The following is an 11,840-nucleotide window of genomic DNA, read 5'->3' on the forward strand; positions in this document are numbered from 1 at the left end:
CAGAAAATCCAACAAGATTCCAAAATCAGTGGTTTTAAGGTTAGTATTCTCAACCTTGAGCTTGAATATATTGGAGCCCCCAAAGACAGCAATTTGGACTCCCATCAACTTTTTCCACTCACCCAGTGAAAACCTTAAATGGACCCATGATAAGATAGTATAGACTGTTATTACTGAATCAATGTAAACTTCAGTTAACAAAGATACAAAACTTGAGAATAAAGGGAAGGGAGGGATGGAAATCAAAGGGGTCTTTGGTGGTGGGTTATGGGTTTGTAAACATTTATATTTGATCAAAAATATGCATAAGAATAAGGAATCAGGAGACCTGATATTGATACTGGATTCTACCATTAATCAATCATGTGAGCTGGATCTGATAATGACTGACACCTAGTGAAGAGACCAGGCTGCCATGTTGTGAGCTGCCCTGTGGAGAAGCCCATGTGATGAGGAACTGAAATCTCAGCCAATCAGCAATGAAAACCTGAGACCAGCAAACAGCTGTGTGAGAGACAGTCTGAGTGGAACCTGCCTGTGGAGCCTCAAGGGGACAGTGGTCCCTCCCAGTGATCACCTTGATTCCAGCCCTGGGAGAGACTCTGAATAGAGGTATCAGTTAAGCCACACCTAGACTCCTGATCCACAGAAACTGCGAGATAACAAATGTTCATTATTTTAAGCTGCTACATTTTGGGATAAGTTGTTACACAGCAATAGATAACTAATACATGTGTTACCCTTACAATGGTCTACTTAACACACATCTTTTCAAATCAACTTACTTTTTTTACATGCCTATATTTATTTAGATGGAAAACTTTATATTACATATGTAAGAGAATGGTATCAATTTCCACAAATGGAGGTTGAAAGCATCCCATTTTTATATACCTTGAAGAATAACTAGCTAATCGGAAGAAAAAAGGTTTGTGAGAGAGACCCTGGTTTGAATTCTATGTTCACTTCTTGTTAGCTGTGTGATACTAGGAATGTTCTTTTTGCTCCAAGACTTAGTTTCTTTGTCTGTACAAGAGGAAATTTATCTCTATATTTTAAGAGGTTTTTGAGGATTAAAAATGCAGTATTGTGAAAGTACCCAATGATGATAATGATGACAATGATGATAATTGCCATCTTTTTAATCCTTACCTCTGTACCAAGCACTATGTTAAATGATTTATATCCCCCCCAACTTTATTATATCATTATAAACATTTTGCCATCCAAGAAACTCTTCTGGAGAGGTTGGATAACTTGAGGTCACCCAACTAGTGTAAGGGTGGGGTAAGAATTCAAACACAAATCATTTTCATTACGAAGCTCCTATTCTTCACCATAATAGATTACAGACTACACACAGTTAAAAATACTTGCCAGTGTTGGTTGCCTCCTCTTGCTTATGAATGATACTTTTCAGTTTTCTGCCTCCTACTTTAAAGTAACATTGAATGCTTGTTTTTCTAAGCCAGATTTAACTTCATCTCTTGGATCATCCTCGGTTTTCTAATGGAGCAGTGGTCAGGACCCTATTTTTCTAGGTTCACAGCAACTCATCAAACATCACCCAGGGTCAATTGGAGCTGCCTGTAGTAATGACAAAATCCATGCCTTCAATTTCTTAATTAACTAAATACAATGAAGTCTGTAAATTGATCAAAACAGGATCTCATATAGAATTAATTAGGAAATTGTGGGGGAAGACTTGGTAATTAATTTAGACTTTATAAATCTTACTGGGAATCTTATGGAAGCCCCCAAAAAAACACAGTTTTTTTAAAAAAATTAATTTAGAATGTGATATTCATTTCAGCATTTTTTCTTTATTTGGGAGCATGAAACATCTCAGCTTCCAGATGCTGTGTTAAGAGGGTGACATTCTGGGGTTACACTGTGCCTTGAAAAATGCCCAGTGGCAGTGCCGTAAGCGGGCAGATGGGATACTTTTTATAAATTTCATGATTGCCCTTTCCCAGCAGATGCCTCTAAACATTGCTCTCGACACAATCATTTTAAACAAGAAGCACCATTTTTTTCTCATCTTATAGAAAGTGTAAATAAAAGCATTCTTAGAAGATTTTACAATGTTTCTCACCTGTTACAAAACAATCTGCAAAACCAGAATACTTAATATTATGGTTTCAAGAAAAGTCCCCCAGCTTTTCCACCCCCAGCCAATGTGTATGAAAATTCTGAGGCCACCACTCTATTGAAACCCAGGCTTCATTGGTTTCCTCCATCCACAAAGGATCATACCCATTTGATTCATGGCACTGTGTCTGGTACTTGTAGAAGAGCAATGCATGGGGCACCTGTCTTTGCCTTCAAGGAGCACACAGGTGAGTGGAGGATATGGACGGGAAAATGGGCAAGTTCACAAAAGTGAGTTTGATGGTGGGACCAGCAACCTTGTGTGGAGCAGTAGCGGGGGTGGGGAGCTGAGACTCTACATTGAGGTGCTAGCACTTGAGCTGAGCTTTGAAGGAGGAAAGACTGTCACCAGGCAAGCTCAAGGGAGTGACATGAACCTGGAGGACTCAGGGACAAGGTCACATCTACCACATTAAAGGGACTTGGGTCTATGATGGCTGGAGCACTTTATTTTTCTGGTCCTGACACATTGGAGGTGATGATTGTTCCATAATAGCACTTCTGTTGCATTGACTCAGCCAGAATCTTTCTGATAATGAATTAAAAATGCAATTATTAAAAAAAAAGGAATGCAATTAGCTATTTTACGTTGTGTTCATATATGCAAATTAGAGAAGAGACTTGATATAATTATGTAGAAAATGGAGGTTAATAAATACTCGTTTGGGCTGTAATTATCTGTACATTCCTAGAGAAGGATAGTTTAGAGTCTGATTTAATGGAGTAAGAGAAAGGAAGAACTGTATGTCAGCTGCTGGGCTATTTTTAATTGACTCCTCTGACCATGATGCTGAGAAGGTCACATTATCCCCAGTTTACAGATAGGAAATCAAGACCCAGAAAGGGAAGGCAGGTGTTGAAATTTGCACAGCCATGCCTGACCAGCCTGGATCACACCTGGCTTTGTCTGACTCTTAAGTTTATGTTCCTTCCATTTTCCCTCACTTTGTTTTATTATTATTCGAATATTTCATGATTTTATGGTGTAGTGATAGCTGGATTCAAATGCTAACACCTGAAAATGTATTAATCATTTTTTGTTTCTTTCAGGTAATTTAGCTAACAGTGTACTTTGACAATATGACCGTCAATTAATGACATCATAGTATGTGCAACTTATAATATTTGATTTCCACAATCTTAGTTTTTTTAGGGAAAAAACCCCAATAAATTCAAAGCATAAAACTAAGCCAGCTTACATTTACCCTTCAAAATTGGAAACTTTCAAAATGTACAATAAGGAAAATTGAGTAAATTATGTTATACTATTGGGTTGGCCAAAAGGTTCGTTCTGGTGATTAAGAGGCCTGATATAGATAACTGGGGAACTGGCTAACAAGCTATAAAGTCTGCTCTGCAGTTGGAGAAAGCATTAAACAAGCTGCTGCCAGAACTGAAGACCTTGGCTTCTAAGAATAAAGACACCAATCTCTCACGCTTCATGAAAAAGTTCCTGGATTAACAGACCAGGAATATAAGCTATCTGGAATACCAGCTTAACTATCGTAAGGACTTAGAAAAGGCAGACCAGAGTGAAGGACAGCCTGAAAAGGCTGCTGAAGCATCTGAAACATCAAGTAAAGAGACAACATCTGAAGGCAACACAGCAAGTCTTCCCACCCAGGAGGTCCCAAAGTCAGCTACCTAAGAATCTTGTTCTTCTCCATTTGACAGAAGTGTGCTTTCCTTTTCACCTCACAAATGAATCTGTTTTGCATTATAAAAGATATTTTATGGAAAAATCCGAACAAATCTTTTGGCCAACCCAATACTTGCGAGGAGTATTAAGTAGCAAATGAAAATATTGTGCTCAAAGACTATAAAATATACACAGAAAAAAAAGAATTTGCTCTGTATGCATTAAAAAAAATTTTATAATAGGCAAATATTTTAATAGAAATTTATACTTTATTATTACTTTTACCTGAGCAGACAGGCTAGAAAGACTCCATGTTGATTTTACATTCCTTTGAAATAAGGTTCTGTTGCTTTAAGAGCAAAGTACAACAAATATCTCTAAATAATAATATCAATGCATGAATAATTAGCCCTCTGATTTATACAAGCAAGGTGAATAAATTCCACGATATTTGTAGTAAGAGCAACAAAGCAGACATCGGAATGAGTCCCAAAGCCAGCAATTACTCCCAGACACCTCTTATTTTCAGCAAGGGTTTCTGCATTTACTTTTGTCACTTTTCTTTGCCCTTTTGGGTTCATCCTTTTTTTGCACGGACTTGTGCTATGCCCCATCTGCTGTGATTCACCCTGTTCTAATTATACAGCACACATCCTGTCTCTATGAACCAGAATTTTATGAGATTTTTTAAAAATAATTAATCAGGGCCTTCAAGGTGAAAGATAGGAATGCAACATTTTTAAAAGAGATGTTATTGCTGGAAGTAACTTGCACAAGCCTGAGCACATTTGGTACTTGTGATTATTTGGGACAGAGGGAGAACATATATTGTAAGTAACTCAGTTTCCTGGTCCAAGGCAGAATAGTGGCCTGAGAGGAAGGACCCCTGACAGCTTGCCACAGTTCTGCCTGTTACTAGCTATGACACTTTGGCCACTTAACCCTCTACCTCTCAACTTTCTCCTCTTTTGAGATGAGAGATAATCTCTGATCTTCCTTCCAGGTCTGATCTTTCTTCCAGACCTGACCCCTCCTTCTTAATTGAATCACTTTTCCCCATTCATTTGTTCAACAGATATTACTGGAGCACCTATTTATATGAGACCCCGGGTTCAGAGACTTGGAATCCATTTGTAGTTCTTTTGGTAAACAGCTAAGTCAGGCCTGAAAATTCATTTCTATATGTTTCTACTTCATTTACTTAGAAAACATTTCTCTCACATCTACTAGGTGTCAGGCACTGTTCTAAGCACTTTATAAACAACTTATCCTCTCCATTTTACAGATTAGGAGGGTTCAGTAACCCAATGCTATTGGCTGAATTTTGTCCCCCCCAAATTCATGTGCTGAAACCCTAACCCACAGAATGTGACTGTAATAAGAGATAGGACCTTCAATGTGCAGATTAGGTTAAATGAAGCTGTTAAGGTGGACCCTAGTCCAATATGACTGGTGTCCTTATAAGAAAAGGATATTTGGACATACAAAAAGATGCCAGGGATATGTGCAAACGGGGCCAAGACCATGTGAGGACACAGGGAAGAAGTGGCCTTGTGCAAGCCAGGGAGAGAGGCCCCAGAGGAAACCAAAACTTTCCACACCTTGATCTTGGACTTCTAACCTCTAAAAGCGTGAGAAAATAAATTTCTGTTGTTTAAGCTGTCTAGTCTGTGGTATTTTGTTATAGCTGCCCTAGAAGTCTAGCCTACCCACCCAAAGTCACGTACTTAGTAAGCATTGGATCTTGTATTCATTTAACCATAGTTTTATGCTATCTCTCAAAGATATAAATATACCTTCCCCTATTACCCAAGTCTGGGATAGTAGAAAGAGCCTACTTTTCAGAATGGAGTACATCCAGGAAAAATTAATCCCTGCCTGGGCAGTCCTTAGCTGTGTGACCTTAGGCAAGAAACAGAAACACTCTGACCTTCAGCTTTCTCATCTGTAAAACTGAGATAATAGTACCTACCTCGTTGAATTGTTAGGTGGGTTGGAAGACATTGCATCTGTGCAAAGTACCTACTAGGGTATGTGAACATACAGAAGATTCAAAGGCAACTCTCTTTCCCTTCCATGAGATGATGGATATGGAATAGAGATGTAAAATTTGCAAGTGAAAGTCTACAAAATGTATTGATAATAATGCCCCCTTTATACTGCATGCTTTTTGCCTGGCAGGTCCTTTGCATATGCCATCTTCGATCCTGTGAGGATGCCCAGGATGGTTTGTTGTAACTCTCCCCATTTTAGAGTTCAAAACATGGAAGCTCAGAGAGTTTCAATAACTCAGAGAGTTATTGAAAGTCACTGACAGAGGGAAGTTTTTCCCCATGGTGATTCTTACGCCAAACCCTGAATTCTTGCTGGAATTATATTTCCTTAGACTCCTTCCTAACTGTTTCCCAGTCAACTCCTTAGCCCCCAAGGCCAGGAGCTATATTTAATTTGTGTGTGTGACTCCTATTCCAAACCAGCATTACGAATGGCATAGGCACAAAGAAAATTAGTATTTAAATGGCAGTGTAAATAAACACATTAAAGATTCTGGGTGTACACACCCCTGATTCTGCTTGCTTTCTCAGGTGGGTGAAGGGCTGACCATGGACCTCTGCTGGACCATCTGGAGTGGATGTGGCCTCCACATCAGGAATAACAGGACCAACCAACTACAATCTGGCAGGCACCTCACCCAGACAACAGGGGGCCCTTCTGCAGCTTCAAACAAAGCTGAAAGTCCACCATTTTAATGCTTCCCCAGAGCTTTTCTGCCTGTTAGATCCTCCAGGGAACAATAAAATAGGAAACCTCCTGCCTCTCCTGGCCCCAACTTCCCAACCGTTGCTTTTTAATAATCGGGCCCTCTGGCCTCCAACCAGATCAATATAGCATGATCTCTCACAGAGAATCACTTCAAAATGACTTGCCTTTGGTAAAGAAAGCTGCTCATCAGACTGTCTGCAGATCAATGACAGCACCCTCAGGAGAGAGGCATGTGTTGTTTCCTTATTACAATTTAAGTGTTATGTTTAACCTTACAACAAGGGTGCCCTTGAATGCTTAAGTAGGTGGCTTTTGATCAAAGTCTTGGAAAGTAAGAACTTTGCAAGGGGTGGCAGTTAAGCCTGGGAATGGCAGAAAGAGGGACCACCATGTCCAAAAAACAAGCAGGTGAGAGCCTAAATAATAAAGGAAAATTGATCATTTACTGAGTGTCTACTTTATGCCAGGGACTGTGCAGGGAGATTTACATCCTCATAAAAGCACTAGAAGTTAACTATTTTTATCTCCATTTTTTAGAAGGAAAATCTAAGGCTCTAGGAGTTCACGTAACTTTCCAGAAGTGGCATAGGTGTTTGTTGATGGAGAGTTTGAATGTTGAGTTGACTGATGCAAAGCTCACTCTTTCTAGAAGAACAAACATAATATAGAGGCTGGCCTGCTAAGTCTCCAGGCTCTGTTCTTAGATATTTGTTTATGGGAGTTTTATTTGTTTGTTAATGTTTCTTTATATTTCAAGTGATGGTTTTAGAACTTGATGAGTGAGACGGTCAGGAGTTACAGGCAGGGATTTAGAGAGATTTTATTTCATGAGAAGTTGTGGTCCCTCTCTTCTTTGTTTGTGGTTCTTGGAGAAGCAGACTGCTTTGATGAGGCTAAGAAGGGAGAATTTCAGATATTTAGATGGCATCTTCAGAAGAAATGCTACATTAAATATCCACCCCTGAGTGTTGAATAGATCTCCATCCAGTAGGCATTTATTTTTTCATTTATTCATCCTTTCCTCATCATCTATGTATGTAACACTTCCTGGGCAGCAAGCATAGGGCTAGTCCTTGGGGCACTAAGTGGCCAAGTGACCCTCCTGCTCTGTGCCTGGAGGACTCACCCTCACATCCAGGGCAGGCAAAGGAATTGACAAAAATGAGAATATCAGAGAAGGCTAGAGAAAGGAGTAAGTGGTGATGTCCCAGGTGGATCTGCAGGGGAGAAGGAGCCCCAGGATGTAATGTTCCTGAAGATTCTTGGAGGGAGAGATGGGCTGCTGGCCATCTGGATTCAGAGCTGGGCAGCAGCTCCAGAGGACCTGGGAATAAATCCGAGGACAGCAAAGTGGTTCCAGCCTGGGTACTTGAAAGACAAAAATCCCCCAGACTGTGACTTCCTGTCTCAGAGACCACCTTGCACTTTCTTACTTTGAAGATATAGGCTTCTCATGAACAGTGAAGTTCACACTTTCCAGAGTGATAATCAATCTGCTAGTGTTGGTTCAGGTTAGAATGTAAGGGTTCGAATAGATTCTATTTGATGTAGCTCCTTAAAATTAGTGTCAACTCATTTAAAAGCAATTTTTATGGAGTACCTCCTAGGGCGTGCAGGTATCTATAGAGATCCTTGCACATAGGAGGGCTTTGTAAGTGTATTTTATGTGTTATGTGTGTGGATTTCATCTCTTCCCCCAAGTTATTGCCTTAATCTCTACAGTCCCCTGTGCATCTGATTGCCTTTCCCTCCCTCAATCTTTGTTTCTCTCTTTCTTTCTCTTTGACACACACACACACACACACACACACATACACACACACACACACACAGAGTTCCATCTGATTTTGTCACCTTTGTTCCTTCCTCCCTTTGTCCTTCTGTTTCTTCACTTTCTTTTTCCTCATTATTCGTTAAGTGCAGAGTGATACTGTCCTGGAACCAGTTTACTGCGACTATAAAGACCCCTGTGCTACGCAGTTATCACCATCTGTCTCAAATCAGGGCACAGGGGATACAATCCTTGGCACGTGCAGAGGGCTTTGCAATTTAAAGGAATTCTGCCATTTGCATCAATTTTCTCCATTAATTTTTGCCATAGCCTGGAAGGGAGGGATTCAATAACACTCTCATATGAGGACCCTCCACACAAGGATATAATGAGTGAAGTAGACATGCAGAAGAACCATCTGGAAACCTGTTGAAAATCCAGTTTGGGGGCTCTGCTACAGGAATTCTGATTCAAGGAGAAGCCAGAAATCTCCATTTAACTAACTCCTCAAGTGACTCTGACGAGGGGGCCCTACACTTAGAAAGGTGGTCTAGAAAAATAGATCTTGATACAATGGGGTTTTAGATTCATCAGGGTTATGATGAGGGTGAGACTTTGCATTTCTAACAAGTTCCCAGGTGATACCTGGGGTGCTCTGGTCCAGGGACCACACTGGATGTAGCAGGGGTTTAGTAGGGGTCTTTATTATTCTCCTACATTTTGCAGGCCTGGAAACCATGAAGGTAACTCCATTTCCTCAAATCTGTAGAACTAGTAAGGAACAGAGCTGGATTCACTGCCGTGGGCATATTGTTTTACTTCTACACATGGAGATTCCCTGTGAGAGAACCAGGAAATGCAAAGTATCAAGACTTTAGATATTTAGATCATGTGAAAGACACAAGATGGAGATAGGAAGTCAAGTTTTGCAGTCTTTTGACAGTCTTGTTCATTCTACTCTTCTGATTGGACCAGCCAGCCCACCTGGGCTCACACCACTGCCTTGTTTTCCCCAAGGCTGGTCACCATCTTTCTCTCTGGGGAGCCAGGTCCATAGAAAGCTTATGGCCTATGGAATCCTGCAGGCCTGAATTAATATGTTTGTTCTGCCAACTCAAATCATATTGGTAGGATATTAATATTACTTACTAATGCGGAAGTTGTAGTTTATTTCCCCCAACTTCAGTTTCCTTTCCCACAAAGCAAAGGTCATCTTCTGCCTCCCAGAAGAGCTATAGCACGGAGTGTCAGGGAACTCTTAGATCTTAACTTCTGTGGAGGTGAGAGCAGGGGGTGATGCCCCAAATGGTTACAGATCATCCTCTGACCCAAGTCTTCTGCTCTTCATTGCTTCTTGTTCTGTCCCTGTAACTGTGAGTTCTTGAAGTGCAGTGACTGTGAGGGTTAATAATTGTAAAAGCATTTAGAAAGGCAGCTGGTACATAGGAAGTGCTTGATAAAGGTAGCACCGCTGCCATCATTGTTATTAACATGACTCATCTGTGTTTCATACATGGTACCTGGCCCACAGCTGAAGAGAAGCCTGCTGCTGGGGGTTATATAGTAACCATAGAATGAGATCAAGAAACGTTCAATGACTACTTAGCCATAAAAAAGAATGAAACAATGTCATTTGCAGCAACATGGATGGACCTAGAGATTATCATACTAAGGGAAGTAAGTCAAAAACAGAAGGACAAATACCATATAATATCATGTATATGTGGAATCTAAAATATGACACAAATGAACTTATCTACAAAACACAAACAGACTCACAAACATAGAGAGCAGACGTCTTGTTGCCAAAGGGGAGGGGGGATGGGGGAGGGATGGATTGGGAATCTGGTATTAGCAGATGTAAGCTATTGTATATAGAATGGATAAACAATGTCCTACTGTATAGCACAGGGAACTATACTGAATATCCTGTGATAAACCATAATGGAAAAGAATATGAAAAAGTATGTACATATATGTATAACTGAATCACTTTGCTGTACAGTAAATTAGCACAACGTAAATCAACTATACTTCAATAAAATAAATTTTAAAAAAGAAAAAGAAATGTTCAACGACTTTAGGACATATTTCCATCTAATTTCTGGGCACTAGATGAATCCTGCTTGGGGACAGGCATTACTATGTAGACATCTGGCTGTTAGAATTTGAGTGGCCTCTTTCCAGACATGCTCAAATTCTCCTCGAGGCCAGGCCTCCCTGCCTGGAGCTTGGTCCCAAAACTGGAGCTTCCCTGTTCCAAGTGGGTAGTTTCCTTTCTTTGGCCTCTTTCCAGGCAATCCTCTGGCCCAGAGAGGGATGTTGCCCTGTCCCCCATTCCTACCTGTAACACAGCTACAAGTCATCTCTTTAGAATCAGTATATAGAGGAGGCTAAGTAGGTGATTACTATGAATTCTCCTGTGGTCTAACGTAGGCCCATTGGGTAGTGGCATGCCAGTCCTCCAAGATGCTCTCAGGGTTCTCAGCTGGAAATATATGGATGATCACACCAATCTAGTAAGGTAATAATGGTGATCAAGCTGTAATTAAAATACTAGCTATGGTTACTGGATGCACAGGCACTGTGCTAAACACTATTGGGATTCTCTCCTTGAATCCTGGGAGATCAGTGTTATCAATCAACCCATTTACAGATGGGAAAAGGCTTTAGAGGTTAAGTACATTTCCCAGATCACAGAAGTGCTACATGTGTCTTGACAATATTTCTTAGGCAATCATTCTCATTGCACTTAGAACAAAAACAAAATCCCAGCTCCTCAGTGCAGCTGGGTGCATATGAGGTCCTGACCCAGCCAACGTACCTCTATCTGACCTCGGCTCTGATCTTGGTTCTTGATATTTCTCTCGGGTGCTTGAGCTGTGGTGCTCCCATGGCCTAAAACACTGGTTGGCTGTTCCTCTCTCTCCACTCTCACCTCTGCTCTGGTTACTCATCTTTTAGGGACCGGAGGAGCCTAGCTGTACTATTTTGCGGGGAAGCCTTCATAGGGTGCCCATGCATGGAATTCTACCTTGGCAGAGAGAGTGCTCTTTTTTAAAAAAATTTTTTTAACATCTTTATTGGAGTATAATTGCTTTACGATGGTGTGTTAGTTTCTGCTGTATAACACAGAGAATCAGCCACAAGCATACACATATCCCCATATCTCCTCCCTGTTGCATCGCCCTCCCACCCTCCTTATCCCACCCCTCTAGGTGTTCACAAACCATCGAGCTGATCTCCGCGTGCGATGCAGCTGCTTCCCACTAGCTATCTAGTTTACATTTGGTAGTGTATATATGTCAATGACACTCTCTCACTTCATCCCAACTTACCCTTCCCCCTCCACGTGTCCTCAAGTCCACAGACAGAGTACTTTTGAGGATGGATTCTTGCCCATTTCCTTGTCAGCCTCCTGCTAGGTCGTGAGCTTCATGAAGGCAGGGTCCGCATCTGTTTTGTTTGTCATTTTACTCCTAGTATCCAATAGACATTTCCTAAATACTGGAGTGA

The sequence above is a fragment of the Monodon monoceros genome, unplaced genomic scaffold (assembly GCF_005190385.1).
Source record: "Monodon monoceros isolate NGI ecotype Baffin Bay Population unplaced genomic scaffold, NGI_Narwhal_1 Super_Scaffold_20, whole genome shotgun sequence".
NCBI classification, from domain to species: Eukaryota; Metazoa; Chordata; class Mammalia; order Artiodactyla; family Monodontidae; genus Monodon; species Monodon monoceros.